Below are 25,708 nucleotides of genomic sequence, written 5' to 3'. Positions count from 1 at the left end.
TGGTTATCTGCTATACAGAAAACGGATACCTGAAAATATGGGCTTCATAGCGCCAGTTAAAGTTAACAAGCGAAACAGAGGCATCGAAACTGATAACGGATGGGCTGTGCCGTATTGCCTTGTTTCACACGCACATCAATGTTGAGTACCGCCATTCTATTAAGTATGTTACGTACGTTTGTAAATACAACACCGAAGGGAGTGAAATGACGGTTTTGGGTTAGCTAATGAAAATGTGGTGGCTGAGCTGATTCAGTATCAATTGGGACGATGCATTAGCAGTAATGAGGCTATTTGACACCTCTTAAATTTTCCTATCCACCAACATATCCAATGGTCGTCCACTTAAGCGTTCACTTAGAGTGTATACTTTACTAAAGAGAATGATCAAGAAAGAGCAAAAATGCCTCCCAACATAGCATTAGCAGCGTTTTTCCAGTTGTGCCAGCAAGATCTATTTGCCAAGTACTTACTCTACATCGAATTTCCGACGTACTGTCTTGGAAAGCACCATGAAAAATATTCTGCAGGAGGAAGCAGAGAGCCCAAGTTGCAGGTCATACCAACGTATGCACTACTGAAGCCCTTGATCATGTCTACACTGTTCATCCCATCAATGCTGAGTGCTACTATCTCAGAATATTCCTTCACATTGTGCAAGGACTAACATCATTCAACGCTCTAAAAACTTTCGAGGGACTACTGTGTGAAAGCTATCGAGAAGCATCTCAGAAACACGGACTGCTTGAAAATGATCAACAGTGGGGCACAGCATTATCTGAGGCATCTTGCACCTATTTTCTAAAGCAACTTGGGAATATTTTTGCTGTTACAATAAGGACTTGTGCTCCATCAAACGGACGTAGGGTAAATTTAAAGGACATTTAAGTGAAGGCGTTCTCAGGGATGCACAAAGAGTCAAACCAATCCTTAAATTTGGTCACATGGTGGTAAATCTTAAGCAGTCGCTCATACTTAATGAAGACAAATGTATCTCCATTAATAGCAAAGATCTCTTTCGGCTTGGACTAGAAGCGCTATATTGACATGGTCAGAAGGTGGTAGATAGGGATCTTTTGAATTAAAAGATTTATGACATTAATACTCTCCAAATATTTATTAAAACAAATAAGCCCTTATTCGTCGCAGACCTGAGGCAAGCCCATGACGTTATTTTAAGTTTCATTCAGGTGGTTTTTATTTCATTGATGCACCCCAGAGGTGCTGGAAAGAGTTTGTATATTTTGCTGGCTGAGATTCGCCAAAAAAGTGATACTGCGTTGGCTGTGGTGTTTTCAGGGCCAGCAGCAACACTGTTGGTTGGCAGTCGAATAGCACATTCAGCTTTGAAACTTGAATCTACAGGTTTCATGACATTCTATTTGCAGCATAAGGAAAGGTTCCAGTCAAGTTGAAGTGCTCAAGCAATATAAGCTGGTAGTTTGGGACGAATGTGCTATGGCCGAAAAAAGGCCACTAGGACTGCTTGATTGCACTTTGAAAGACATACACCGAAATGGCTGGCTCATTTGTGGTACGGCGGCCGGGGTGGCCGAGCGGTTCTAGGCACTACAGTCTGGAACCGCGCGACCGCTGCTGTCGCAGGTTCCAATCCTGCCTTGGGCATGGATGTGTGTGATGTCCTTAGATTAGTTAGGTTTAAGTAGTTCTAAGTTCTAGGGGACTGATGACCTCAGAAGTTAAGTCTCATAGTGCTCAGAGCCATTTGAACCCATTTGCAGTACTGTTGTTGTCCTTCTGGCAGGAAATTATCGACAGACCATGCCTCTGATTCCCATTCTACGCCAGAGCATGAACTTAATGCCTACCTCAAGTTATCAGCCTTATGGAGACAGGTGTTCAAAATGCATCTCAGGACGAATACGAGGGTTCACTTACAAGGAGAAATGAATGCAGAGCAGTGTGCACAGTAATTTCTGTCAGTTGATGGTGGATAATTTCCTGTCAATCCTCTACCACATTAATTTGGTTCCCCCAAATTTCTGCAATATGGTCAAGTCACTCAGCGACAAAATACTTAATCTGTTTGTGGATACACGAGGAAATTACAACTCTCATCGATGTATGTGTGAAAGGTCCATTTTAGTGCCACAAAAGCATAGTGTTAAATTGATAGTAAGCTTATCCAGGAAGTTCTTCTCAGTAACTCTGTCACAAATACGTCCATTGTTTCAGTAATGGATACACAGTAAGCTGTGCTTAGCTAACAGAATTTATAAATGTTCTTGGGCCCCTAGAATTACCGCCACATAAGCTCATTTTTAAAAAAAGTATCCCCTATCATATTATTATGCAACATTGATCCACCTGTGCAACGGAACAAGGCTGGCCCTGAAGAGCCTATTGCTGAACATAAAAGAGGGGTATGCCACTGGTGAGGACATATTCATTTATCACATTCCATTGATACCCAGTGATTTAAATATGTCTGTCAATCCAAGCAATTGCAGTGTCCCATTTGACTTCCATTTGCTATGATTATCAATGTGACACAGGGCCAATCACTTTGTGTGGCAGGCATTAAATTGGACACGCAGTGTTTTACACATGGCCAACTGTAGTTAACTTACTCAAGAGTTGCCATGCCGAGCCGGCCGTGGTGGTCTCGCGGTTCTAGGCGCGCAGTCCGGAACCATGCGACTGCTACGGTCGCAGGTTCGAATCCTGCCTTGGGCATGGATGTGTATGATGTCCTTAGGTTAGTTACGTTTAACTAGTTCTAAGTTCTAGTGGACTGATGACCACAGCAGTTGGGTCCCATAGTGCTCAGAGCCATTTGAACCATTTTTTTGCCATGCCGATAGTCTGTTTGTTTACACTTCAGACAGATAAACAAAGAACAGTGTGTATCATCAAGCTTTGTGATACGATTTTATTTTACAGTTTTATTCAAGCTTAGTAAGATTATACCTATTCTACCTACAAATACACTTTAATTATGTTCTTGTGAAAGGAAAGTTTTGCAGCTTGCAATGTAAAAATTTCTAAATCAGTATGTCTTTTTAAGTAACTAAGGGTTTTTCATGTCTGCTGACTGTAAATAAGTATTAAAATTGTGTAAAATATTAATAAATGTATGGAATATTTATGCATTAAGTATATGCACATATGTTTAGAGCCAAAATATTTCTCACAGAAAATTAAGTCTATTAAAATGATAAAAGTATGTATTTTACCATTAGATTTTAGGTACATTGTGCATTACAGATACATTACATTAACCTGCAATTAAAAGGAATCAAATTATGATCTATTATGTTACTGTTATTACCAAACTTTTGGTCCAAAATTAATGTATTTGCAGAAGTCCGAACCAGAAGCCTAGAACTATTATGAAAGCCACAGGTGAAGATGTATTCATTTGTCGCATTCCATTGACACACAGGAATTCAAATATGCCCTTCGATTTAAGCAATTGAAGTTTCCCATGTGGCTTGTATTCACTGTGAATATCAACAATCTGTGTGGCTGATATTAAACATCATGGGCAATGTTGGGTGCTAGCTAGTCTAGTCTTAACACCACCCTCCGCCACGCACCGTATGGTGGATTGCAGAGTACGTATGTAGATGTAGATGTAACATTTCTGCCATCGCACTGTCATGTAAATTCACGATAAGGGACACAGCTTGCTTCAGCAATTGAAGGGGTGAGAATGATATAATCCAAAGTCACAAAATGTAATTTTAACAGGAGAGCGTTTCAAAACTTTGAATAAATCCATAAATCATATTTCAATGTTTCTGGGTATCTGACAAAAGTAATTTATTTCTCCAATTTGTTAATATAAATGTGTGCAAAATTATATTATGAACAAAGTTAAACACTATTAATAAAAAAATATTTTTTCCTGGGTGACATAACATTGGGCTTTGGCCTGTCTCATACTAAATGAATACAAGGTTTACAAACATTTAAACATCAACATACAGCATGACTTACAATGGTAGTGACCACAATATGATCATAATCTATCACTTCTGAGTCATTTTCATCGCTTTCTTTCTTTGTTTCATTCAGACTCTTGATGTATCCCTTCGAAACATCTAGTATATATGGCTTTAATGACATAACATCTTTGAGTTTTTTGTCGCAAATTGGAATGGGTTTTAAGTATATCCTTGATAGCTGGAATGGATTAAGCTCCTGATGTGCTCGTACTTTTCTGGTGATATTGACAGTTCTGAATTCTTCAAAATCAGTGTACTGATACTTCACTTTTAAATGTGATGGCATTCCTTCATCGAAACGAAAAGCTGTCCCTTCAGAAAATCGGAATGAGATCCATCATCATGTTTGTCCTTCTTTGCAATATTTACCTGCAAAGATGTCAGATCTATAAAGTCTGCTTGCTTCATTTTAACGACTGAAAACAGCTTCCTCTTGCAAGGTTCTCTAATGACTGTAATCCAATCATCAGTGGTGTACGCTGTGGGGTTTCTGTTCTTAACGTGCTTCTCAATCCTAGCGAAAGCTCGGTCACAGGGAAACGTGTGTCCAACTTGTGAAAGCCTTTAATTTTCCTGAACTCACTAGTGATCTCTCTAGTGCAACAATTCCCCAGTTTTTGCCTTGGTCTCTGCAGTTATCACTAATAATGTAAACAATGTTTGTTTGAGACTTTTTTATTTCATCAGACAGCTTCCTATCTCATCTTCACTCCACAGGAACATATGTCCCTATTCAGAACCCCAATCATGACTACCAAAATTATACATCAACAACTTCCTCTTATAGAATGCACGCCAAGAAGTCAGCCTTGGTGGTTTAATCGTTTGTTGTAGATCAAAGGTGTTCCTCGGGATTTTCCCTAGCTAGCTTGGAAAGCTGTGTGATGATATTTTGTCTGGCAGATGCTTTGGCATGATGTAGGTCCCTTTCAGTTTTTAATCTTCTAATCATATCTTCAGAGTTGGTCCATTCTGCATTTTATATTTGAATTTTAAATTCGTCACATACATGACGTGTCTGAATGAGGCAATTTAAAAGCAATATTAAAATCGTGTTTAAAAATATCTCGAAATTTCGAAACTTTTACTTGTGGTGCATTATTTTCTTCCCAATATTTCAAATAATGTTCTTGATATAATGAAGAAATCGACATGTCATTGTCGAAGTACACTGTGTTAGGGTTCTGTGAGCGACTGTAATGACCAGCATATTTAGGTAGATATATTGTTTATGAAGTTGTGAACTGTCTGAACTACTTTCCTTGGTGGATTCACTTTTTGTCCCCAAAACAAAGAAAAAAAATGAAATTAATTTTAAAGGTAAACCCCCATGTTAGAGAAGTTTTGTGAATTTATGTCTGAATATGATACATAAACACTGGATAAATAAGGAGAACAGAACAAAATTATAGTTTTTCTGAGAAGAAACATTAATTTAATCTGTAAATACCTCTTCTGTATTTTGGCTCTGCAGCTCTTGGTCCTGCAGTACCGTTCCTGCTCCCTGCATGTGGGGTCCTGGTTTGATTCCCGCCAGGGTCAGGGATTTTCCCTGCCTCGAGATGATTGGGTGTTGTTGTGTCGTCTTCATCATCATCATTCATCCCCATTATGGTCGGAAGAAGGCAATTTCAAATCATCTCTGCTTGGACCTTGCCTAGTCGGCGGTGCTGGTCTCCCACATCGTCCCCCTTCACTCCTCAGAGTATGGGACCTCATCATCATCATCATCATCATCATCATCTGTCTTTTGGAGAAGTTGAGAGTCCATCTCACAGTTGTTTTTATACATTCGTAAGATGTCCTTGATTGTTCTGAAGCCCATTCACACTTACCAATGCTTCTCTGCATACCAAAATATTACAGCCATTAACCTTAACCTGCTACAAAAAAGTAACCATTCGTGGTAAAACTGTGCTTATCCTTTTCTTTGCGTACTTAAAAAAGTAAACTGAGAACAATAATATTTTATTTATAAAAAGTACATGATATAAAAATTAATTTCAGATTTTCGTTAATCATAATTGCCTCCTTTGTACTTGTTTCATCTTAATATTGCTCAGAAGGTAATTATTTTTGCAATTGAAATCACCCATACCCCAAAAAGAATGGAATATCTGCCCTACACATTCATGAATTTTGCTCCAACACTTGTTTTTACATTTATATCCAGGACCACGAATTTTAGCACCAACAGTTTGCCCTGTTTTATCAGATATGTACTCTGTACCAGAACTTCTATAAAGTTTACATTTTTCCCTTTCCAATTGCACATATTTCTTCTTTTTTTTCTGCCTTCAGTTTCATTAGCAGGGGATACTTCAGGAGATCTTTTACATTCTCCAGCATCCTAAGCCAGACAATGTATTCAGAATGAGAAAGACCAAAGCCACTTTAACACATACAACATACCCTAACATATTATGCAAATAGCCTTATAATATTAAAATTATTACCAATAATGTGGTGATTACTAAGGAGAAGTATAATTTTCATGAATCACACATACATACACTCCTGGAAATTGAAATAAGAACACCGTGAATTCATTGTCCCAGGAAGGGGAACTTTATTGACACATTCCTGGGGTCAGATACATCACATGATCACACTGACAGAACCACAGGCACATAGACACAGGCAACAGAGCATGCACAATGTCGGCACTAGTACAGTGTATATCCACCTTTCGCAGCAATGCAGGCTGCTATTCTCCCATGGAGACGATCATAGAGATGCTGGATGTAGTCCTGTGGAACGGCTTGCCATGCCATTTCCACCTGGCGCCTCAGTTGGACCAGCGTTCGTGCTGGACGTGCAGACCGCGTGAGACGACGCTTCATCCAGTCCCAAACATGCTCAATGGGGGACAGATCCGGAGATCTTGCTGGCCAGGGTAGTTGACTTACACCTTCTAGAGCACGTTGGGTGGCACGGGATACATGCGGACGTGCATTGTCCTGTTGGAACAGCAAGTTCCCTTGCCGGTCTAAGAATGGTAGAACGATGGGTTCGATGATGGTTTGGATGTACCGTGCACTATTCAGTGTCCCCTCGACGATCACCAGTGGTGTACGGCCAGTGTAGGAGATCGCTCCCCACACCATGATGCCGGGTGTTGGCCCTGTGTGCCTCGGTCGTATGCAGTCCTGATTGTGGCGCTCACCTGCACGGCGCCAAACACGCATACGACCATCATTGGCACCAAGGCAGAAGCGACTCTCATCGCTGAAGACGACACGTCTCCATTCGTCCCTCCATTCACGCCTGTCGCGACACCACTGGAGGCGGGCTGCACCATGTTGGGGCGTGAGCGGAAGACGGCCTAACGGTGTGCGGGACCGTAGCCCAGCTTCATGGAGACGGTTGCAAATGGTCCTCGCTGATACACCAGGAGCAACAGTGTCCCTAATTTGCTGGGAAGTGGCGGTGCGGTCCCCTACGGCACTGCATAGGATCCTACGGTCTTGGCGTGCATCCGTGCGTCGCTGCGGTCCGGTCCCAGGTCGACGGGCACGTGCACCTTCCGCCGACCACTGGCGACAACATTGATGTACTGTGGAGACCTCACACCCCACGTGTTGAGCAATTCGGCGGTACGTCCACCCGGCCTCCCGCATGCCCACTATACGCCCTCGCTCAAAGTCCGTCAACTGCACATACGGTTCACGTCCACGCTGTCGCGGCATGCTACCAGTGTTAAAGACTGCGATGGAGCTCCGTATGCCACGGCAAACTGGCTGACACTGACGGCGGCGGTGCACAAATGCTGCGCAGCTAGCGCCATTTGACGGCCAAAACCGTGGTTCTTGGTGTGTCCGCTGTGCCGTGCGTGTGATCATTGCTTGTACAGCCCTCTCGCAGTGTCCGGAGCAAGTATGGTGGGTCTGACACACCGGTGTCAATGTGTTCTTTTTTCCATTTCCAGGAGTGTATTTTAATTAGTGGATATATAATTGTTATAATCATGCAATAATATTTTACTCTGATACAGTCCTAAGCCTCAATGTTTTAAATGTTTAAAAAAGTAAGTATTTTCGTCTTACCATGTCATTTTCGGATGAATATTCATCAGAGTGACAATAACTGTTTCCACTGGACAAATAATCTTCTTCAAAACTGGCCATTTCTGTCTCAGAATCTTCTTTTTCGGTTATGCACGGAAATAACCTCTTCTTTGCAAGCACCATTTTACTGTGGCTTTGGGTTGTGTCACACACGAAAAAGACTACTTCCTCTCTGTCCGAGAACAACAAGTGTGAACTGCTCTGCCATCTAGTGAGTGAAACTCAAAATATTTTCGCAGTAGCTTCCTCTGCTGAATAGAAGTTGAAGTAATACATAAAAAAGTATTTTGAGAAAAGTGAGGCTTTGGACTATATCATTCTCACCCCTTCAAAGTGAGCTGGCATTATTCTGGAATGCGGTATCAGTATACGCCAGCTGCAGAGCGCCTCACACGAACAGTAGTCGTGTCGCTTAATTGGCTGCCTGCATGGGGAGAACAGTTTCCAATTCATGTGGTTCCGATGCGGACTTATTTCTTTTTCGACTCACAATGGAGTATTGTCAAAGCCATATTTGTTCAGGGTAGGACGTCAGACACAGTTATGAGGGATCGGCATAGCAAGCATGTTATTATAAATGTCTTCATAGAAATAAAGTGGTGATAGCTAATAACTCGCAGTTTGCGTGTTGTTATACCTCATGGATCTAATGTTCGCAATAATCCTGAGAAATACGAAGAGAGGCCTCAGCGGAGGATACAAATCTCACAAACGCCTTATAGAAGTGGTGTCAGCCTGGAGATCGATTATGGAAATCCCACAGTCTTAAGGAGGTGCAGAGTTGTGTGAATTTCTGTGAATTTCCAAGTTCCTGGCATATCTCCATGGCGAATGAGCAGCAGCAGCAACATGGACGTCATCCGCCAGCACGGGGCCATCCATCGCTAGAATTCAAGTTAGTCTACTTAAATTTGGCTACAGTACGAAAGGCAGTGATGGATCCATAAAACGTTTGCTGTAATAAAGTGATTTTTCTGGCGTACATAAATCAATATGGCAAAACCTTATGCAGGTGACATGGCCAATCTCCAATCTGTTGTAAACGATATGCGGAAAGAGATTCAATGGTTAAAAGCAGACAAAAATGAGTGCAGCCTTTCACTTGACTTGTCAAATGATAGCTCTTGCAGCATTGGTGTGATAAAGAGTTTCTCATTATTGCCATCAGTAGCAGTGTTTAGTGGTAAATCCGAGGAAGACATAAAGGCATTCTTCTGTAAACTCGAAGGAGCTGCCTTGTTGGGTTTGTGTGGACTGATTCAAATAAATTAGCAGTTGCTAAATTAAGAATTCAGGGAGCCGCACAAGATTTCATCAGCACGGAGCCCACTTGTGTGAAATCAGAAGATTATAATGAATTCAAGGCGACATTTGTTCAGAGAGTCAAACGCAAAAATGCTATCAGATTCTACAGAGAGCAACTCCATAGCCCGCAGATGCGATGGACGGATCTGTTGAGCAGTTTGCTAACAGAATTCAAACATGAATGCCCAAACATACGAGCTGCTCGAAGACTAGAATTAGAATCGCATTCATTTGTTTAAAGGCGATCAGAGAGCTTTAGATAAATTCATTCATTGTGAGGAAGTAAGCAAAGCAGTCATACTGGCGCGATATAAGACATTTCAGGAAGCACTAGAAGCAGCTGTTAGGTTCGTGGAAGCATTAAGACAGCTCAATGATATATGAAAAGAACAGCGTCGCGTATTCAACACAAATGTGGAATGTTACAGATATAACAAGCCTGGTCATAAACGTAAAGACTGCAAGGAAAAACGACTTTGTTACAACTGTGGGATACTGGGCCACATATCGTAAGATTCCCGCTATAGAAGAAAGAGTAATGAGAGCAACATGCAACTTGGCAGATCGTTAAACGAGTACGGTGATGCATGGGCCGTAACATCATCCGCCCCCTGCCCGAGACAGTGATTCCTGTAAGCTCCACCGAAAATCGGATCGACAATGACTTTGTGATAGGTGCTGTATATCATGGACGACAGATCGAGCTACTTACTGACATAGGAGTGCAGACCTCGCTAATGGGATGTTACATTTACAAAAGTGATGAGTTAAGACCGCCAAGGCTAAAGGTGCGCGTGTTAAGCAGCGGGAATTTACGTAAGTAAGGAGAGGTTGACGTAGAGTTATGTTTAGGCCAATAAAAATACACAGCAAGAGTGCAAGTAGTTACAAATAACGAAACACACTACGACGGTATACTTGGATTGTTCCCCAATGGGTCAGACATATTTGTCGCAGATAGAAGGATCAGACTAGGCCGTAGAAACTAAGACCTAGGAAATCATTCTTCAGATTGTACTCAAAGGAGCGGTAACATTGACGTTGTGGGATCGGTTAAACATAGAGACGCATCTGTTCAAACCCTCTGAGTCGATGTACAGATTGAACAGTCTCAGCAAATTCCCCAGAGAACAAGAAAAACCATCTACGTCGAAGTCAAGTCAACTTGATGCAAGGAAGGAACTTTGTTATTGAGCGAGCGGTCGGATAAATGTGAGTTAGTGGACAAAATACATTGTTGTGTTGCCAAACGCGTTGGCATAACTACAATGGTTGGACAGAATGTAGCTGGAGTCCCAATAACAAAAAATAACATGAGCAACGAAGACGTTCTATTGCCATGAGGAACAAAAGCTGCTGAAATGTTGGGCATAGGTAAAAGTGAAGTCACACAGATTCCATATGAAGTTTGAAATGTCGCATTTAAGAAGACAGATTTTTCTAGTGGTACCGAAAAATGGCAGCCAGGAGTCGAAATTAATAATGAAATAAAGAGCAAGATTTGTTAGAAGATAGAACATTTGACAGTTGAAGAACATAAGATTTTAGCTCCTGTTTTATTGGAGTGTATGCAGATTTTTTCCGAGGAGATTCAAATTTACCTGTCATTCATCTGGTTCAACATCGTCTACGTATTGGAAACGTAGCACCGATCACTCAGAGTCCTTACAAAATACCAATCAGTCAGACAGAGCTGGCAGAAGAAATGGTTACAGAAAAACTGGTAGCCGGGATTATAGAACCAAGAGAACCTGCGGATCCACCATGGTGTTTACCAGTTGTCATTGTTAAGAAGAAATCTGTTTCCAGAGAACCACAGTCCAGAGCTCGTGGTCTAATGGCAGTCTGCTTAGCGCAACGCTGCGGCGGGGACGTCCCGTTTACGTCCCATCCGCGCGGTCGCGAGTGTCTGTAGTTGTTTACCACTTCGTCGCCGCTAGTTTAGAGTCCACCACTACCGACGGACTATGGCACATTCATACAGACAAACCACCACCAACATCAGGTTTCAGCCCGAACATGCATGGCCGCGAGCTTTTGAAGTGGAACGTTTCCTAGGTGATGACGTTAAAATTGATCCACAGGACATAATTAGTATCCATCTCTATCATGAGCAGTGTTGTCTACATAAAGTTAGTAAGTGACGAGGCGTGCAACAGAATCGTGCACACACATGCGAACGATATTAAATTCAAACATTCTGATTTCCACATTGGGGCAGACTCTATCGATCGCGGGAGACTTGACCTTCGTACGATATGAGTCTTCTAACTCCCATTCGAAGTGCCACTGAATGTAGTCACCACGGCTTTCCAGCCTTACTGCAGAGTGGTCAGCCACATGGCCAAAACATGGACCACCTTTACAACACCGCGATTTTCCAGCCTTACTGCAAAGCGGTCAGTCTCGTGGCCAAAAAATGGGCACCTTTACAACATACGCAGTTCTTAACAGGGTACGACAGATCAAAATTGAACTGACAAAACATTTTACCATCCTATCTTGTCATCGGCGTCGTAGGGTGATTATTATGAATGACGGACAGCCATGCACTTGCTCCGGTTATGGCCGAGAAGGACATGTCAGGTCCGATTGTCTCCGACGACGGCTTGCTCAAATCCCGACATGTGAATCTATGACTCCTTTTATGGTGACGACCCTTCCTCTCAATTATGCCAGAGTTGCACGGGTGGCCATCCTTTCCGATGCCGACCACATTCGTCCGATAGCCGCCTCCGATAGTGAGGCCACGATGGAATCTGCAGTACTGGACCCAGCCACTGCAATGGCGCCCCCTCCTGAAGACAATCACCTATCGACCATGCAAGAAAGCATAGATGACAGGATGGACATTGACCCACGAGTTGTGCTGATAGCAAGTTTTCTTCCAGACATTGGAGCAGCTGAAGAAATCCACCCACATTTGTATACTGAAACACATGTCCATAAACAGCATTCCCCACGGAAACACAAGAGACGGCAGCATGCTCCATCAGATGGGTGCTTGCAGTGAATGTCTGACAATGGTACCAGTGGTACAGAGGCTGCAGTAACATTCCATCCAACAGATCACCATGGGGATGGCTTCAGTCTCTCTGACCCCTCAGAACAGCAGGATCACATGCAGACAACTGCTGCCGATTATCAGCCAGTAGCGCCGTAGGGGTCTGTGCCGAGTGCCGCAGCAGTCACCAACACCCACCAACAACCAATGGTATTTTATGGCTACTGGGCGGCCGACGGTGAGGAAAACTCGTTGTTCCATCGTGTCAGATGACACACAGGGGAATTCACCCCACCAGTGTTGATCCTTTTCCGCCATCAGTGACAACGATGAGACAGCCTGATGTCACGTGCACACGCCCTTTAAAAGGGTGTTGATGGCCAACATGGGTGCTATGGATAGACCTCAAACTTATCATGTTGCGACAATAAACATCAACACTATACAGATACGTGCTAAGTTATCCTTGCTTCAGGAAATGTTGAATTCTGCTTCCATCGATATAACCCTTCTCCAGGAGGTGTACAGTTATGATGCAGGTGTCTCTCTGGCTTCCCCCACAGTCAGCGTCATCGCTGTACTTCTTTGGGAAAGGATAATGGTGGACGATATCCTCTTTCTACCTGGAGCAAGAGGAAGGGCACTCACAATACTGGGTGTCCACCTTATCAATATCTACACACCTTCTGGGAAGGATAAGCGTCGCGAACGTTCACGATTCTTTGTAGAAGACGTCGCCCCACTCTTCCAAGGCCGCCACGACCATCTGGTGTTTGGAGGTGTGACTACAATTGCGTACCCAGAGACCAACTCTCACGACCTAATCTGTGACCAGAACTCAAGACACTAATCCGAGACCTGCTGATGATGGACACTTGGGAACATCTTCACTGCCACTGACTGGGATTCACACACTTCACCACTCTTCCAACCGAATCGATTAGATTTATGTCTCACGCTCTCTTGCCACTGGTATACAGGATGGGGAACTGTGGCCTGCAGCTTTCTCAGACCACTCAGCTTACATCTGCGCTATCACCCTACGGCGACAACATGTGTGGAGAAGCCGTAGCCCCTGGAAATTAAACGCCGCTCACCTGTCGTACCTGGATAGCCACCAAGCCATTGATGATACCTGGCATTTGTGTGAAAATCGCCTCCGAGCATTTCCCGCAACTATCTGCTGGTGGTTGAACTGCGCCAGACTGGCACTGAGGCGAATGTTAATAACCTATGCTCACGACTGCGCTGCTTGGCATAGACAAACACTCAATTTTTACTTCAGCTTATGGTGAGACTGCGATCTATGGCGCCGTCTCCAGAACGACAAACAGTGGTCCACTGTGCTAAGGCTCAGATCATCGCTAATATGCGACACCACCTGGAGGGGGTGGTCATCCACTCGAGGACGCAGGATAGGATAGTGAGCGAACGCCCGTCTATGTTCCACGTACTTCGTGAACGTATATGATGCCAAAGAACGCTGATAAGCTTCGTCGACCCAGAAGACGTCGTTGCCTCACCACACAACAAGACATAAGCACAGCATTCTATGATCATTATTCCCAGCTCTATTCAGCCCAGACTCCTGATCTGACAATACTGGATAACGTCTCTCAGACGATTTACGGCAATGGAAGTGGCCTTGATGGAAGAAATTGCGGAATAAGAAGTGATCGACACCATTAGAAAAGGAGCTGTAAACAAGTATCTGGGTCCTTCGAATTTTATCAGACTTTTCAATATTTATTAGCCACGTGATGGGTGGACATCTGTCGTGAACTATTATCCCCAGAAGAGCCGCTCCCTGTGGCCCTTGTAGAAGGGATGATTATTCCTATTCACAAACTGTCAGGTGGATCACGGATGCAGGTCTACCACCCGCTGACGCTATTGAATTGAGACTTTAAGAAGTTTTCTCGACTGTTGACAACGTGGATACACCAGACCTTACAACATGTTATCTCACCCGATCAATCGTCATTAGGAGGAAACAACATTATTCAAACAGCACTCCATGAATATCGTGACTTGGTCTCAATGGCGAGGGCATATCGTTTGACGGTTACGCTGGCGGTATCGGTTTCAGTCAAGCTTTCGATCGCATGGACCACAACTATTTGGAAGTGGTCCTCCAACATAAGCAATACCCACAGCCATTTGTCACTGTCGTCGTACGTCTACTCTGTGGCATGACATGCAATGTGATCGTCAATGGCCTATGCAGCCCCTCACCATTTCTCGATCAATACACCAAGGCTGCCCTCTGTCCACTTTACTGTATGCAGTGGCCATGGAACCACTCCTATGCAGCCTGCACTAACGACTAATGGGTACGATGTTACGAGGCCACACTTTCTGGTGTAAAGCATACGCTGACGCCACCAGCGCACTGAATTGGATAGCTACGTATAACATGGCCACAGGTAGTCGTATCAACGTCGTAAAATCAGTGGCAATGAACATTGGGGTCGGACTGCCTGAGGACAGCGCCACCCACTTACCGCTCAGAGATACTTTGAAACGCCTCGGCATTGATTTCACAGATGATATATGACGAACCACTGCTCACAACTTTCGACGAATTTCACGAAATGTTCAGACTGTGATAGCCAACAACCGCCTACGAGCACTGGATATCGTCTAACAGACCCAGTATGTCAACACACATTTAGCGTCACGAATTCCACACATCACCCAGATATTACCTATAACGGTGATGTTAGCTCGCCGTATACTAGCGGCTTTTGGGTCCTTCGTGAGTTCAGGTATGCTTTTTAAGATCAAATATGAGTTTCTCAACCTACTCCTAGATTGGTTCAAATGGCTCTGAGCACTATGGGACTTAACTTCTGAGGTCACCAGTCCCCTAGAACTTAGAACTACTTAAACCTACCTAACCTAAGGACATCACACACATCCATGCCCGATCAGGATTCGAACCTGCGACTGTAGCGGTCGCGCGGTTCTAGACAGTAAGCCTAGAACCGCTCGGCCACTCCGGCCGGCCTTTCTCCTAGATCGTGGAAGTCTAGGCCTTTATCACGTTCATGACAGAGCTGTCGCTCTATTTGTGAGCACGTTAGTCCAACTATGGCACCGCTGTCTGGACAGTCTGACGAGATTTTTATTAGAAGAACTAGCTCCACCCTCCCTCGCTCCACCTGTGCCGATATACCACGCCCCCTCATCACTCTTCTACATCGCTGTCTTTTACCTCAAACTCAGTTGCGTTCAGCTTGCCTTAGCAGCGACTCGATTGGCGACAGCACAGACGGTTTGTCATGTCCTGCAGCATGCATGAACCGATAACATCGTGGACAGGAAGCACCCGAACATCAACTGACGAGTAGTGCGGGGGACGATTCACCACGTAACACTGGACACTGCCGTCACAGTGATTTAGTATATCATTGGCAACGGTAAGCAAGTGACCAGTGCAAGGCTACATGCGTTCCATATGGTGGACTCACCCATGTGCGCGAGCTGTGACGTTCAAGACAACGATGAACACCGTCTTAGCTGTGGCGAGTCTATGGCAGTGTGGCACTTAGTGAAGCAAATGTCAGCGTATTTCCTTCGAATGACGCCGAATTATATCGAACCCAAGGCTATATTATTCCCAGATGGGACATATTACCCATGCGCGAAAACTAATCCTGTGACGTGGCTTCATGGACATGCACTGCATTATTTCTTTCAAGATGGCACTAAGGATACTTAACACTTTTGGAACTATTTGCAGGAACGACATTGGAAGATCTTGCGTCACCCAAAGTATCGACAATACTTTTGCAATTATTTATGGAGGGCATTCCACGACCCTCCACACAGCTGGATCATCACGGGTAAGAGAAGCTAAAATTACAAGACGATGATAGAACACTACACGGTACAACGTGGGATCTACCTTGGTCATTGCGAGAAGTCATACCTGGATGGCCGGCCGGAGTGGCTGTGCGGATCTAGGCGCTACAGTCTGGAACCGAGCGACCGCTACGGTCGCAGGTTCGAATCCTGCCTCGGGTATGGATGAGTGTGATGTCCTTAGGTTGGTTAGGTTTAATTAGTTCTAAGTTCTAGGCGACTGATGACCTCAGAAGTTAAAGTCGCTTAGTGCTCAGAGCCATATCTGGATGATAAAGCGGGAGGAGAGTTTCGTCGTGACCCCTCGTACTGTGTAGCAGTATTTGCCCCCTTTCCTCTTTTTGTCCTCCGTGGGAAAGGTACTTTGCAGTTTTTGTTTCCCATCTGGAGCAAGATGTAGTACCGGTTAATGGTGGTACGAATTCCTCCCTTAGGTTTTATTTAATGGCTTCCTTAGCCTCACACTTTGCTCTCTTTCTTTTTGCCCTTTGCTACAACTATTAGTATGTTTACAGTTATGTGCATCCCCAATTCGACGCAACGTGTTTTATTAGTTTCAGTTACATACTGCTTAAAAAATTAATTCATTTGATAAAGAAACAAGTAAACAAATAAAAATAACTGGAAATAACAAACCAAAAAATAAACATTCAAAACAATAAAACGATTGCATCCCTTGTATCACATCCCCGGGAATGGGAAGGAGGACATATTGCGGCCAGGCCTCGGGTTGTAACCCCTGCCCACCTTGTCTCCGCTACCCCACGATCTGATCCATTTTCCATATTTAAAAAAAAAAAATTAAATTGGTTAGCTTTGCCGCCTCTGGATCGTGGGGTCTCTGGTTCGATTCCTGGCTGGGTTGGGGATTTTCTCTGCCTGGGGACTGGGTGTTTGTGTTGTTCTCATAATTTCATTATCATCATCATTCGTGACAGTGGCTATATTGGATTGAGAAAAAAATGGACTGTGTAAAAATTTGGACTTTGTATGGGCGCTGATGACCATACAATTGAGCGCCCCTCAAACCAAACACCATCAGAGAACCACATTTCCATTTTCGCGTGGATTATCGTGCTCTGAATGCAGTAACCACATCAGACATTTACCCCTTACCAAATTTGGTAGAAACCCCGGATTACTCGAGCAGATGTCGAATTTTTTCGGTTTGTGATCTAACAAGCGGATACCATCAGCTGACTTCGTTTGTTGCAGCTACAAAAGCGTAAATATTTGCGTATGCCATTTACACTTTGCAGTGCGCCAGCCCCCTTTGAGAGCCTGATGGATTCCGTTTTACGAGGGCTCACTCCTTCACAAGCTCTTGTATACCTCGACGACATAATAATTTTCAGTGAAAACCCGAAGCAACATACTGAGAGACTTCAAGCAGTTTTCGAGCGTATAAGAAACGCAAATTTGTCCTTGTCAATTGATAAATGTCACTTTGCACAAAATCAAGTGAACTACCTTGGTCATGTTGTAGCTAGTGAAGCCGTCTGTCCTTATCCAAAATTAATTGAAGCTGTCAAGAATTTCCTGGAACCACAGAATTTAAAGGAATTACAATCTTTCCTGGGATTAGCAAATTTCCATAGGCGTTTCATAGCCAGTTATACAATTATAGCACGTCCAATGACACAGCTACTGATAAAGGGAACTACATTCAATTGGTTAACAGGATGCCAAAGGCAATGGAAGAACTTTGCAGTGCCTTAACCACAGCTCCAGTGTTAGTCTATCCAGATTCCAGCAAGCCCTTCATTCTTTCAATAGGTGCTTCAAATTTCGCTGTCAGTGCTATTTTGTCTCAAGAAACTGATGACGATGAACACCCAATATCATTTGCTCCCAGACAGTTAAGCAAAGCAGAACGTAATTATACTACAACAGAAAAGCAGCTCTGTGTTTTGGGTTTTGGTATAACACATAACAGATGTTTTCTTGACAGGAAGAGAATTCACAGTGATTACAGACCATGCTACACTTACATGGTTATTGAGCTTAAAGGACCCAAGTTCCAGACTAATAAAGTGGGATTTGAGACTGAGTGAGTTTCAGTTTAAAGTTATACATCAACCTGCCAAACTTGCTGACGCAATGAGACAAAGGTAAGTATTTGTGTTAAAATAAGTCGCAAGAAGAGTTAAAAGGAGCTTAGGAGGAGGATCCACAACGCAAAATATGGAAAAATGATCAACGTTTTGTCGAAATAGATGGATTGCTGTATAAGATCACCAGTAAAGGAAACCACCTAGTTATTCTGGAAAGCACGAGAGACCAAATTATGATGGAACAACATGATTCTTTATTATCTGGACACTGCCGTAAGAAAGCATCAAAACAGCTCTGGTATATTGTTGGCCAAGACGTAAAGCTGACGTTTTTGAGTTTGTTTCACAATGTGATTCCTGCAAGAGACGGAATAATTCAGCAAAAACTAAGGCGCCATTACAAGAATTGCAACAGACTAGTGAACCATTCGAAAGAGTTGGACTTAATATCATTGGACCTTTGCTTTAGACTAAAGATGGGAATAAATACATATTGACCATGTTAGATCATTTTCGCAGATATCCTCTCATGATACCAATACCTGATCAGAGTGCCGAGACAGTTGCTCTGGGTTTTGTAAAAGAGTGAATCCTAAAGTTTGGATCATCATTAAGCATAATCAGTGACCAACGATCAAATTTCATGAGTGAATTGCTTAAACAGACTTGTAAGGTAATGCAAAGGACGCAACTTAGAACTACACCTGCATACCCAGAAGGAAATGGGCATATTGAACGAATTCACAGAACAATCATTAAGATGATTAGCCGCTATGTAAGTAGCAAGCATTGCGATGTGTGTCTTCTGTACGTTGTGAGCACTTACAACACAAAAATTCACACATCACCTGGTTTAAGTACATACCAAATTGTATATGAAAGAAGGATGCATTCACCCTTGGACTTTGCATGATCAACAGCCGGAATCAGCAATGAACACATAAAGGAACTAGCGCACAAACTAAAGGAGGCATGGAAGGGAGTGAAATGGTGGAATCAACAATCTTTTCTTCAGCAAGAGAAACAACACAGTCGCCAAGCAGTTGCACAATAGTACCGAGTAGGAAATCTTGTATACCTGAGCAGCGTGGTGTTAAAGAATAATCAGGTCAAAAAATTTAAGAAATTTTGGAAAGGATCTTGGAGGTACTGTCGCCAGTCACTCTTAAGCCCAAACTGCCTTTTCGTTCGATTGCCGTTCATCTCAATCGTGTAAAGCCATTTCTGGGTACACTTACTTAGACGACGACGAGGACTGACCTAGGGGCTGGCCACCTGTTCCTAAACCCAGGACGCGAGCAGCACGAGGTCATAGTCCAGACTTCGAGGCGATTCAGTCCCAAGCACCCTGAAACGTCTCTGTGAAGTCGTTTCATAAGACGCTCGTCGAATTCGGTACAACTTATTCACTTTACTACCTGATTTTAGCTCAATTCATGAACTCTTCCAGAAAGACTGAGCCTCAAATAAGGCCTATTGATTATTATATGTGTGTTTTAATGTGGGGTTTCGGTTTTGTTTTGTGGGAAACGCTGAGTTGGTCATCATCTGCTGGAAGCAGACGATGTTGCTTCTCGTTCGAAGAAAAGCACAGTTTGACCAACTTAGGTTTCCAATACCTGAACAGCGAGGTTTACCCATCTTAGTCGAAGGCTGTTTTTGTGTGTGAGGTTTGTGACTGAGGGCTACCCCTATGGTAGCTTCCGCTGCACGGGAAGCTAGGTAATCTCGAAAGAGAAAGTGGCACTCTTCGGTGAACGCTTGGTGATTACAGATCGTAGCTCTTAAGGGGGGTTTCAAGTTATAGGAAGCAGGTTGACTTAGGACTTCGTTATATTTAATTGTTGAAATACTTAAGAACTTGAGCTTAACTGAAGTGTGTGAAGCGAGTTATTTTTCCGAATGTAACATAATTATATTTCTTTAAATAGGCAATTTTTGGGTGTTTGAGTTAAAAGTTGCTTTGATCATTTTGAACAACGATGAAGTAGAATTTCAAACGGTAAATCTGATTAGGAAAAGGTGGTTAGGTTCACTTTAACCGTGCATGGGTGTAATACTGTGTCGAAGCGAGTATGATTTTTAATGATCTTTAATCTGATATTTTGTGGAAGTTGCTTTTGTCTTTGTGTGTCGATTTTGTGCCACGTGTTTGGTAATCAATGACCCTTCTGGTCCACCACAGCACTGCAATAGACTTTATTTTAACAGTTTGCTTGTTTAGTGAGCTATAATTTCTGCAAGAATATCTGTTCTTTCGTGTGCTTTCTACAAAACAGCACTACAATTTGATTCAGAATGCACCACGTGCTCTAGTTCAGCCATTTGCTAGCAGTAGACGCAGTTAGTATGTTAAATAATTATCATACAACCTCGCGCATTGGTTAAACCTCTGTCTAGAACAGCGCAGGCGTAGAATCGTAATGCGAATCTCACTGAGATATTTTTATGGTATGAATGCAAAGGAGATGATAGTATCATTGTCTCCCACCCCCGTTTTCTGTGTTTCTTCTTGCTGTAGTTAAAACTGTGCTCTGTTACATTCTCAAGTAATTCTTAGTTAAATATTTCTAGTCAGGCACCAGTTATGTGTAGATAGGATGTGCAACCAAACACTTGGATACAATAAATAATCTACGTGAAAGATCAATTTGATCTTACCCACTTACTCCGATTTCCAGTCCTGAATTAATCAAGTTGCTTCATGCATGACATGGAGTGCTATTTGTCTGACTACTTAAAGAAATTTGCATACTTGTAATTAAATTATTAAAGTAAATAAACCGATAATTTTCCAGCTGCATCTTTTTCTATATGGTTACAAACGGCTTGGGCTGGTAGCGACCCTGAATTTCTGAATTTTTATCATTATTTATGTGAGAGAAGCAGCTAGAAATGTGAGATAACGGATATGGCTCGATGAGAAACGTCATAAAGATATTAATACGTTACAACCCCTAGTGTGTAGTGTGAGTGACCATAAAATGTGTGTTTATTTATGTGTCATGTGCATACATGAATGTGTTGTGCAAATACAGATTGCACCTATTACCTGAAGTGCTCAACTGTAACTAAATCCTATTCCACAGGTTACCATAAAAGACACATTTAATTTATATTAATTGTGTAACTCTAGTGTTTAGAAATAATTTATCATATTTATTGTAATTATGTTTTTTCTATGACAATGCGTTCCATTAATGTTATTGTAATAGTATCACAGACAACAGGTGTTTTGTTTGAACCACAATCAGCCATGGTAGTTTCAACAAATAATTCGAAGCTTGTACTTAAATACAGTTTGAATGAGATTTAACAACAATTAAGTTCTGTTAAGAACAAATTGATTTGATTTGTACAGTCAAAGATAATGACACAGTTTTGGAAATGGGAATGTCTTGGTATAACAATTGGATTACTGCCAAAATGCAGGTAGAGTATACATTTGCTAATTATGAAAATGAGCTTAACTGTTTCTTAAACCTTTTTCCACACAAAACCTTGATTAGGGGCAAATGTGGCTGGGTAGATTTTGGAGGAAATGTCTTTCGTACTATATGTGGCACTTTAATAACCTGAGATCAACCAGATGTTAAAGACAAAATTGTAGCCCTTGAGCAACAGTCTAGTATGAATTCAATTAACATCTATAATAAGACAATTGCATTAAGGAATATGCAAAGAACTTTCAGGCCATGTATCAGATAGAGGACTATTTACTGATCATAAGGACCAAAGGTATTTTTTATCTCTGAACGATCGTGATCTGTATATATATGTAAATGTAGTCATAAGTTAATTTTCCCAGATTCGGCAGTATTTTTAGACACTAGAATGTTTAGCGATGAGAAAGAATTGTTTATGATTAATCCACTGAGAGATGGTAGACCAAGGAAGTTAATGCATTTGCATCAGCCATTTCTTGAATGATGTTCTGAAGGTATAATTTAATCTTCCAATTCGACTCTCGATGTCACATTTAGATGTACAATTTCCGGTACATCAGATCAACCTTCCACACTCAAATTAAACGGTAGTGGATTAATTTTAAATGCCACCGATTGTGATTTGTCATGTGATCTGTTTGATATGCCTTCTGTATTGCCAGATACTTTTCATACAGCTGAAAATCTCCCATTAACGGGAATGTTACCAGTTTATTATAATGTATCATCCATACTAGCATATGCAAATCATTCCCTGCCTAGTTTTCTCAAGGATAGTGATTTAATTATGGATATCCAAGAAGATATAATGACTACTAACAATGAGTTAAATTTCATTCAAGCAGCAAATAGGATTAAGTATTTTTGAAACTTCAAGTACTATTAATCCATACTCTATTGTCAGTATTGTGTTCTTCTTATTTTTATTAATGTGTCTTGTGGCTACAGCGTATGTCATGTATGAGTGCTAAGTTGTGACTTTGAAAGCCCACTCATCGGTACCAGTCGTTAATGTGTCTGAAAATGAGATAAATGTTGCAATGCCTTCTGGTGCAAGAACTGACAAAACAGATTCATGACACCCAGCCACAATCAGTAGCTCATCTTCTTTGGATGGGATATGGTGTAAGGGCAACAGTTTGGACGCAGACGCCATGTGCAGATACGAGTACGAGATGGAGTTATCATGATATGCTGATGAACTGTGCTGTCAGAGCTCTTCACACACACAGCAGTCGTGTCGCGTCGCTGTCTGTCTGCAGAGGCAGAACAGTTGCCGCAACGTGTGATTCCAACGCGGAATTATGTCGTTTTTCGATTCACAATGGAGTATTGACATATCCATATTCGTTCATGGTGGGACGTCAGACACAGTTATGATGGGTCGGTGTAGCGAGCACGTTATTAGAAATGTCTTCATAGAAATAAAGTGGTGACAGCTAATAACTTGTAGTTCACATATTTCTCTTCTATCACAAAAACTACACACATTACTACTACTAACAGTCATGTATTTGGCATTTACCACTGTTTATGTGCATACATCCTGACAAAGTTGTCATTAGTGGGAATCTGAAATTAGAGGTAGACAGCCATTTCTCCATTTACCACAGAACTGTCGACTAGTATGAGTAGAGCACATTCTGTACAATGTTTTAGATGCAATAATTCTGTCTCTCATTGTGTGTTCATTACTATTGTTTACAGCCTAGATCATCATATCTCTTGTCTGATTACAGCAGTTTTTATACTAGAATGCATATCGGCAGTTATTTAAGTACAACGTATTCTTCTACTATACACTGATTATAACACTTCTTCAGTTTCTGAATGCTCACAAACTATTTTTGTTACATACAAGTACAATCACGTTGGTTGAGCAATGACTAGGCTGAAATTAAACACCAGTATGTATTTCACCACCAATAGGCACAGTACTTTACCACCCAAGGCGTACCTCAGACACATAATAAAATACAAAACAAGTATTTGAAGATATGTAGGATATCACCCATGTACAAATAACATCTTGCAAGACTACGCTTGTCAAATTTCATTGTTATTAGAATTATAAGAAAACTGGTGTGATTCTTGAAGTTTTACTGGTGTACTGAATATTCTATGTGGTTTTGGGATTGCAGCCAGATCATGTTGACTTTTTGCCGCAATATTTCAGCTGGCAGCCCTTCAGCCATCTTCAGGTGGGTGTCTCCAATGGCGGACGCTCACCTGAAGATGACTGAATGGTTGTCAGCCGAAATATTGAGGCACGAAGTCAACATGATCTGGCTGCAACCCCAAAACCTCATAAAATATAACAAAACTACCTGAATACACACTAGCACGTTTATAGCTGATGACTGCACGGAAAATTTTGCAAATCCAATGTTTATGATAAAATTTTGGGATTTAATCCTTTATTTATTGTATTCTAAAAAATATTAAATCACGGTTCAAAACTCTTACTTTAACACTTGATGAACTGTTATTGAATTAACAGTACAGTACTTCATTTCAAAAAAGTCATTAAAATGTGCAAAATATTCAGATGACTCGTATGTTCCAGCAGGATTATACAGGCGAAGTTCATTAAGTGGCTGAGAAGTCTGAAAAGAATCATTCAGCTAGATTATTGCTTCTGGTGATACAAAAACAGTTCATTCTTTGATTACCACACAAAAAATATTAAATTCATCGCACTTTGAATGGGGCCTAGATTCCACCTTTGTAGATGGGCAGATTTTACATCTGCCTCTCGAATTGTCAAATATTGGCCAATGGGCCTTGTATTCTGAAAACATACGTTGTTTGCTACAAAAAACGCTGTTGTTATTCTCTTTGAAGTTGGAAAAGGAGACTTTTCATCCTTTTTGGGCCTTCCTCATTTCTTGGACATTTGCTTTCCAAGCATTGTCGCCGGAAAAACTTTTTCAGTCGTCTAACTGCTGAAAACGACTGTTCAGAGTTAAAAAAGCAACAGGTATAGCTGAAACTTCACAAAATTCTATGAGCATTTCGCGGATGGGACCACAGTTTTCTCTACTTAAAATGTTTCTAATATCTGAAAGGTTGGCCACTAATTCTCTCGTCGTTCTGCACACAACTAGAGACATGTCCCTGCACATGTCTGTCTCATAGAACTGTAGAATACAGTCAGTAGCAATTTGACCAACAGCAGGAGCCTCAAGTTGTCATGTTGTTGTTGGTGTGGTCTTTAGTCCTGAGACTGGTTTGATGCAGCTCTCCATCCTACCCTATCCTGTGCAAGTTTCTTCATCTCCCAGTACCTACTGCAACCTACATCCTTCTGAATCTGCTTAGTGTATTCATCTCTTGGTCTCCCTCTTATGATTTTTACCCTCCACGCTGCCCTCCAATGCTAAATTTGTGATCCCTTGATGCCTCAGAACATGTCCTACCAACCGGTCGCTTCTTCTTGTCAAGTTGTGCCACAAACTCCTCTTCTCCCCAGTTCTATTCAATACCTCCTCATTAGTTATGTGATCTACCCATCTAATCTTCAGCATTCTTCTGTAGCACCACATTTCGAAAGCTTCTATTCTCTTCCTGTCCGAACTATTTATCGTCCATGTTTCACTTCCATACATGGCTACACTCCATACAAATACTTCCAGAAACGACTTCCTCACACTTAAATCTATACTTGATGTTAACAAATTTCTCTTCTTCAGACGCGCTTTCCTTGCCATTGCCAGTCTACATTTTATATCTTCTCTACTTCGACCATCATCAGTTATTTTGCTCCCCAAATAGCAAAACTCCTTTACTACTTTAAGTGTCTCATTTCCTAATCTAATTCCCTCAGCATCACCCTACTTAATTCGACTACATTCCATTATCCTCGTTTTGCTTTTGTTGATGTTCATCTTATACCCTCCTTTCAGGACACTGTCCATTCTGTTCAACTGATCTTCCAAGTCCTTTGCTGTCTCTGTCAGAATTACAATGTCATCGGCGAACCTCGAAGTTTTTG

Source organism: Schistocerca americana, chromosome 1 (assembly GCF_021461395.2).
Source record: "Schistocerca americana isolate TAMUIC-IGC-003095 chromosome 1, iqSchAmer2.1, whole genome shotgun sequence".
Taxonomy (NCBI): domain Eukaryota; kingdom Metazoa; phylum Arthropoda; class Insecta; order Orthoptera; family Acrididae; genus Schistocerca; species Schistocerca americana.
The sequence above is the reverse complement of the archived record's forward strand: the minus strand, read 5'-3'. Positions refer to the sequence as shown.